Genomic DNA, 8,524 nt, shown 5'->3' with positions numbered 1-8,524 from the left:
GTGGGGTTGTTAACCAATGTCATAAAACAGCATGTGTGTTACTGTTACATGAGAAACTATCTGTTCTGTAAGCCTTCACCTGAAGTACAATAAAATATTAAAAAAAAAAAAGAAAAAAAAAAGTTGCATAATGAAAAAGGAAGACGAAGAAGAATTGATACATTTCAACTGCGATACTGGTAAAGAATATTGAATATACTGTGGACTTCCAGAAGAACAAACAAATCAGTCTTAGAAGAAATACAACCAGAATATTCCTTAAAAGCGAGGATGGTGAGACTTCAAATCGCTTACTTTGGACATATCATCGGGAAAGATCAATCGCTAGAAAAGGATATCATGTTTGGTAAAGCAGAGGGCCAGCAAAAATGAGGGAAACCTTCAGTGAGATGGATTGACACTATAGCCACAAAAATAGGCTCAAATATACAACGATCATGGAAGTAGCACAGGACCAGGCAAAGTTTTGTTCTTTTATACCTAAGGTCACCATGAGTCAGAGCCAACTGAGTGCAGCTAACAACAACAACAAAACAACAGTGTCTACCTTTTAATTGTTATGAGTATTAAGTAGATTGGTATTTGTAAAGCACTTGGATTTGTGCCTGGCATATAGATGTGTTTGTTAAATGAGTATATAAACAATCTCCAGAGAGCAGAAATGTCACAACTCCTTTATTACTTTCTAGGGGCAAGCATTCAAATGCTTTATCTTCTGGAAACAGGAAGTGCTATCCTAAAGGCTCATTCAAACTTTAGCATTGGGCTTTCATTCATCCAAAGCCTATTTAGGGCTCTTCAGTTATTTGCCAGACACTTTATTGGGCACTAGAGAGAAAACCAGATACTGGGCCTTCCCTGCTGGCCTGCTGGAGCCAGTTCATGCCAGCCCGTGAGAGCTGGTTGTTAAATTTTCCGGGATTTTTTGAGCCACAATTGTTGGGAGCTTGAAATCTGCCATGGTGATTATATTTACACCACAGACATCTATACATGCTACACGTCAGCCCCCACTGCCCAGCCAGTTTATTAGCACACCATGAGAGAAGAATGGAGGAGGCAGATGTCTATCAAGTCATCGCAGATATGAGTGGACCATGAGAGGTTGTGGTATGTGCTGCATAGGAGAGGTCTGTGATGCTGGGAGAGTATATAACTGAGGATCTAACCTTATCAGGCAGATCAGGGAGGGCTCCCTGAGGAAAGCACAGATGATCTGGAGCCTAAAGGGAGAAAGGCAATGAACTGGCTGAACAGGGTGTCAGAGGGTACTGAAAGACAGTCACCAAGGCTGGAGTGCAGAGGGTGGAACAAGATGTACCCACAGGTAAAGTATTTTCAGCAATGGGTGACATGAGCAATTTCATATTTAAAAAACACTACTCTGGCCACACTGTGAAACATGAATTATAGGGGTTGGGAGAGATGGTCGTGGTGATTGGGGGAAGCAGTGGAAGAAGCGACTGCAATGGTCTAGGCAAGAGATGATGGCAGCTCAGACTAGAGAGGTGGCAGTGGACCAGGAGAGAGGAAGACAGGTCACATGATATTTAGGGGGTAAAATCTATGGGTCTTGACCGAGGATTGGATATGCAGGGTGAGGAAAGGGAAGGTGTCAAGTACATCACCTGGGTTAGCATCCCATGAAGGGGGTGATGGTACTTCTCCACTCCCTTTGGGAGTAATAAACCAGAGCCAGTGGGCCAGCCAACAGTAAATGGATATGGAACCCAAAACCTACATGGCAGATTGAAGAATGGGAGCAAAAAGGAGTTAAGTACCGGAGAGAACTTTCTACAAGTTGTTCAATGACAGAACAATCTGCCCCTAAGCACTAGAGACGTAGACGTGGAGGCTGGACCCTCATAGGCATGGAAACCAGCAGGGGACTTAGCGATGGGATTTCCCAGTCACAGAGTCTCTCAGTCCACATTTCTCTGCAAAAACCTTAGCTTGTTACCACTACCATACTTTTTATAGTAGATTTGCATTAATGGTTCCCAACTCTTCACTTTTCCCTATATCCATGCCATTTGACAGATAACTTTGCAAGGCCCTGCTAGCACCTGAGTTCAGCCATGTGACTTTCTTTGGCCACTAGAATGAGGCGGAAGTGATAATGTGCTGGTTCCAAGCCTCCAGAGGCCCTAAGTATTTCTGCTTACCTTCTTGTGCTTTTGATATCAGTATGAGGAAGGTGTTCCCAGGTCAGCCCATTGGTCCCAGGAGGAAAACAAGATACACACAAAGTAGAACTGCCCTAGCTAAAGTGCCTCCAGACAAACCCAGACTAAAACAAGGTTCCTGTGGACCCACAGATGTGTGAGCAAACCCAGCCCAGATCAGCCCAGCCTAGCCCAGTTCAGCCCAGATCAACCCAACCCAGCCCAGATCAGCCAAACTTCAGCTTCTTGATCTCTGAGCTATAATGATAAACATCTGTTGTATTGAGCCATTGACGAGGCTTATACACTTTTGTTCACATCCTTTCTCTTCTTGAATGCTCCCCTTTGCTTCTTAGATAGAACTCATTCTCTTAAAGCCATTTAATACTCACCTTCTTTGTGAATTCTAAAATGATTTCTCCACCTTCTAAATTCTCAGGGCTCCTTGATGACTGCACAACCCAGGATGTACCATCATTCTGTAATCTTTACATACCAAACTTAGAAACTGCCCTGGCCAGGTGGCTGTAGAAACATGTCCTCTTTTAGTGCCCTCAGTGCTAGTTCAGAGCAAGATCTTTACCATGAGAGCCAGAATTGAGATGGAATGATGGACAGCCTCTTCTGGTAGCACCTCCCTACACTTACCCCTTGGAACTTTCCCTAAATTTTTACTCTACATGCTTGTCCTCTGCCACAATGCCTAGGACAACCTTCTTTTCAAAGAAGGAAATACTGTAAAAACTGCCTAATTTTCTGCTGAAATGTTTGGATGAGTGAACACTAGAGGACCATAATTCTATTTGTTGACTACAGGAGATTGAGTTATCAGTTGTAGGTCTTCACTCCCTGGTCATCATATTATATATCCTCACTCTTACTATGCCCCCATGGTGGGTGAAGTGTATTTCTCCACCCCTGGACTTTGGGTTGGCCACATGATTCACTTTGACCAAGCAGAGGTTTGAAATGTGCTTGCATAGCTGGGCTTACCCTGTTATCTGCTGACATTACTATGAGAAGAACATACTCTGTGTTCTTCTCTCCAGCCTGCGCCCCAGAAGAGACAATGGAGCAGAGATGCCCCAGCCAACCCACAGACACAGGAGTGATGAATAAATGATTATTGTTATATGCCACTGAGGTTCTAAGGTTGTTACACAGCAAACAACCACCCATCTGGCAGCTTGTCTTACTGTGGTGGCTTGTGTGTTGCTATGATACTGGAAGATATGCCACTGGTATACCAAAAGGGTCACCCATAATGGACAGGTTTCAGTGGAGCTTCTAGACTAAGACAGACTAGGAAGAAAGGCCTGGTGATCCACTTCTTGAAAATTAGCCAATGAAACCCTATGGAGCACAACAGAATAATGTCCTATATAGTGCTGGAAGATGAGCCTTCTAGGTTGAAATGCACTCAAAAGATACAGTGGCCACAGCAGTGGACTTGAGCATACCAACGATTGTGAAGATGGCACAGGACTAGGCAATATTTTGTTCTGTTATACATGGCATTGCCATGAGTCAGCACCAACTCAACTGCAACTAACAATAACAACACACAACAAAAGCTGACTGACAGACTTATCACAGGCCATACTTAGGCCCTCATGTACCTCATTTCTATTATGCTGTACAACCAACACTATGGGACAGGGAGGTAATATCTTTATTCTACAGATACAGAAACTGAAGCTCAGAGAGGTAGAGCAACTTGTCCAAAATCACATGGTGGAGCCAGAATTCAAACCGAGTTCTCTGCTTTATACTCTACAGACTATTGGATCTGACTTCAATCCACCTCTAGCCAGTGGTTTTACCCACATGAACTTTGTCTTTTCCTGTTTGAACTGGATGGAAAAGGAGGGGACAAAGGAAGAAGTTTGTATCCTCTTCCTCATCTAGAGGGAAAAGGCCAAGAACATTATCTCAAAACTTAATCATTGTGTCCTGGTTGCCAACCTGGAAAGAGAAGCCTTCATCTAGGCCTTATTTCTATGGGAGAATGATTTCCCTGTTCCAAAACATTGATTTTACACTTGGACTTGGAGCTGCCGTCCTTTTGGAGTTGCACAGCATCTATGTATGTGAACACACATGGTTCCTTATGTTCTGTGTTTCCCAGTTTTATGTCTCATCTCCCGACATCCTGGCTCAGAAGTCTACAGCCAGCAGCGTATCACAGCCTTTTGCATTTACCTGTAGGGAGAGCTTCCAGGACCACTGCATCTGGCCCCATAGGTTGTACACGCCCCACTCCAGGGACCTCATTTATGGGTTACTTAGCTGGCAACGGGCCACACCACCCACCTCAAATTAATTGTGTAGTCCATAATGATTATATGGCCTCTTTGGCCCCAGATATACAGTACCTTGTAACTATATATCAAGGTTGCTCAAATGTTTCTTCGAGAGGATCATATACTAAGAACTGGATGTCTATTAAAGATATGTACTGTCCCAAATCATAGTTATCTGGTTATTTTCAGAGTTTCTCTGGTAACAATGACATTCCAACAATGTTTTCCACCACTTTCTTTATTGTCACCCACTACCAAAAATAATAATAATAATAATAATGAGGGACTTTTGAAGAGATTTTCCAAGTGACTTAACACCCCACAATTGTCCCTAAAACCAGCAACTGTTATTGAGGATCTACTGTATACTGGGGAATCCCTAGGTGGCACAAATAGTTAATGTGTTTGGCTGCTAACCAAAAGGTTGGCTATCTGAGTCTACTCAGAGGTGCCTCCAAGATAGGCCTGGTGATCTCCTTCCAAAAAATGAGATGGGAAGGCAGAGAGGGTTAGGAGCTGGTTGAATGGACGTGGCGAATCAGGGGTGGAAAGGAGAAGTATGCTGTCGCAGTATGGGGAGAGCAATTAGGGTCACATAACAATATATGTATAAATTTTTGTATGGGAGACTGACTTGAAATGTAAACTTCATTTAAACTACAACAATAAAAAAAATTTTTTTTTAAATATCAGCCATTGAAAACCCCATGGAACACAGTTCTACTCTGATACACACAGAGTCGCCATGAGTTGGAATTGATTTGATGGCAGCTGATACTGTGTTCAAGGAGCCCATGTGGTGCAGTGGTTAAGTGCTGGGCTGCTAACCAAAATGTCAGCGGTTCAATCCCAACAGCCACGCTGTGGGAGGAAGATGTGGCAGGCTGCTCCTGTAAGGATTACAGCCTTGGAAACCCTATGGGGCAGTTCTACTTTGTCCTGTAGGCTCATTATGAGTCAGAATCTACTCGACAGCAATGAGTTTTATGGGATACTGTGATAGTTAAGGTTATGTGTCAACTAGGCCATGATTCTCAGTGGTTTGGCAGTTATGTAATGATATAATCACCCTCCATTTTGTGATCTGATGTTAACACCCCATCACTTGAAAAGGGAATTTCCTTGGGGATGTGGCCTGCATCCAATATATATATGGATGTTCTGGCAAAGCTTGCTCTGAACCCTGCATCAGGCTCATCATCATCTGACCTACAGTTCTTGGCACTTGAGCCAGCAGCCTTCTGCCTGACCTGCCAGTTCTGGGATACATCAGCTTCCGCAGCCTCACAGGCCAACAGTCTGCCCTCTGACCTACTGATCTTGAAAAACCTAGCCTAAGACATTGGAGAAGCCTTCAGCCTGAGGCCTGACCCATGGATTTGGGACTTGTTAGCCTCCACAACCATGTGAGCCATTTCCTGGAGATAAATCTTCCTACATATTCATACATATGCACTTCACTTGTTTTGTTTCTCTAGAGAACCTACCCTAAGACAGATACTGTGTTCCAGGAAATGTGTTAAGCACTAAAAATGGCTCAGAAATGGTCTTGGCCTTTTGGTGACATAAAAGACAATAATCCAATATAGTAGGCACTTGAATAGAGTTGGGTACAAGGTCCTATGGGAACACAGAGGAAAGAACACCCCCTTCCTGGGGGAGGGTTGCATAAGACTTCAGGGAAAAGATTATGTTTGTTCTAAGCCTCCGAAGGATGAGCACAGGTTCAGGTGGGGAAGGACAGAAGGGTGTTGCAGGAGGAGGGAATAGTATGCAGAGGCATGGAGGTGTGAAAATGCCTGGGGGGCTTGGGGAAAGTCAATTGTCTACAACTGTACTGTCCAATATGGTAACCACCAGCCCCATATGGCTCTTAAACACTTTCAATGTTGTTATTGTTACTTGCTGTCAAGTGGATCCCGACTCATAGTGACCCCATGTGTGTCAAGTAGAACTGCTCCATAGGGTTTTCAAGGATGTGACCTTTTAGAAGCAGATCACCAGGCCTGTCTTCCAAGGTACCTCTGGGTGGGTTCGAATTGCCAACCTTTTGGCTAGTAGTCAAGCACTTAACCCTTTGTGCCACTATCTGTTCCTTATCGAGATAGTGAAGACTAAATAAAAAAAAAAAGTAAAATATCTCATCAATATTTTTTTAAAATTGATTACATGTTGAAATGACACTGTTTTTGATATATTGGGTTAAGTAAAATATATTATTAAAATTAATTTTATCTTTTTCTTTATACATTTTTAATGTGGCTACTATAAAATTTTAAATTACTTACGTCACTTATATTTTGATTAGACAGCACTGGTCTAGAAATGCTAGGGCAAGTGTTGTTAGTATAGTTGAGTCAACTCTGACTCATAGTGACCTTTTGTACAACAAAACAAAGCATTGTATGGTCCTGCATTATCCTCACAATCACTAGCATGTTTGAGTCTATCACTGCTGTTATTGTGCCAATCTGTCTCACCAAGTGGCTTCCACTCCCTCACTGGCCCTCTGCTTCACCAAATATAATCTACTTCTCCAGCAACTCATCCCTCCTGATGACGTGTCCAGAGCAAGCAAGTCAGACAATGTTCTGTTGTGACCCATAGGGCTGAATTCAGGGACAGGGGCCCAGGAGGCTGTATAGATGTCAGGTAAGGGTACTGGTTTTGGGGTCAGCAAAAATCCACTTAAAATCCTAAGTCCTAGGATGAGTAGTTTCACATCCTGGAGCCTGGTTTCCTGTATAAGGAAGAGAATAATATTCACCTCATAGGGTTATGAACAGGATGGTATGATTTAATCTATTGTTTCCCAAACTTATATTTTCCATATCTATCACCTTAATGTTTTTCCACGTTCATGTGCTACTAGTAGAATGATTTAATATGTTTATGTATTTTTATAATAGCTTTATTAAGATATAATTCACATACCATGCAATTCTTCCATTCAAAATGTACAATTCAGTGGTTTTAGTATATTCACAGAGTTGTACAGCCATCACCACAATCCATTTCTGAACACCTCAATTTTGTTATCCCAAAAAGAAACCTATACCCCTTAGCAGTCAATCCCCAATTTCCCCTAACTGCCCTCCCAGCCCTAGGCAACTACTAATCTATTTTCTGACTCTATAGATTTTCCTATTATGCACATTTTATATGAATGGAACCACATAATATGTGGCCTTTTGTATCTGACTTCTTTCACTTAACAAAGTTTTGCTTGTTAAGGTTATGCTTGTTGCAGATGTTACAAATCTTCCATGTTGTAGCATGTATCAATATTGCACTTCTTTTTATGGCAGGACAATATTCTATCATATGGATATGCCACATTTTATTGATCTGTTCATCAGTTGATAGGCCTATTTTGACTGGTATGAATAATGCATATTCATATGCAAGTTTTTGTACGGACATGTTTTCAATTCTTTTGGATATATACATAGGAGTAGAAATGGTGGGTCATAATTGGTAGGTCATATGGTAACTCTGTGTTTAACCCTGTGTGGAACTGTCAGACTTTTTTCCAAAGCAACTGCACCATTTTACATTCCCACTAGCCGTGGATGAGGGTTTCAGTTTCTCCACATCCTCATCAATACTTATCATCTGTTTGTTTTTTTTTTTAATAGCCATTCTAGTTGGTGTGAAGTGGTGTCTCATTGTGGTTTTGATAGTTTTTTTTTTTCTTTATATTGACTCATTTTATTTACTTTAAAGGAGGCTTTACAATGCTACCCTAAGTGGAAAGTGAGTATCATTTACCACAAATGGAAGGTAACCCATAGATAATATAACTATTAAAATAACAATATTTGTCTGTGTATCACATGCTATCATTAATATGTTTATCACATTTTGAGAAGTTGTTATAATCTATATAAAGTTCTTATCAAAACATCTACACAGAGTTGGTGCTTAATAAATGTTATTATTTTATTATGGTTTGTGAGTCATGGGAAAGGGCATAAGAGGGTCTTTTAGTGTGTATGTGTGTGTGTCAGTGTGTGTGTGTATGAGTGTATGTGTGAGTGTGTGGTGTACGTGTGT

This window comes from Trichechus manatus, unplaced genomic scaffold (assembly GCF_000243295.1).
Source record: "Trichechus manatus latirostris isolate Lorelei unplaced genomic scaffold, TriManLat1.0 scaffold00001, whole genome shotgun sequence".
Lineage (NCBI taxonomy): Eukaryota > Metazoa > Chordata > Mammalia > Sirenia > Trichechidae > Trichechus > Trichechus manatus.
This window is presented reverse-complemented; position numbering follows the sequence as displayed.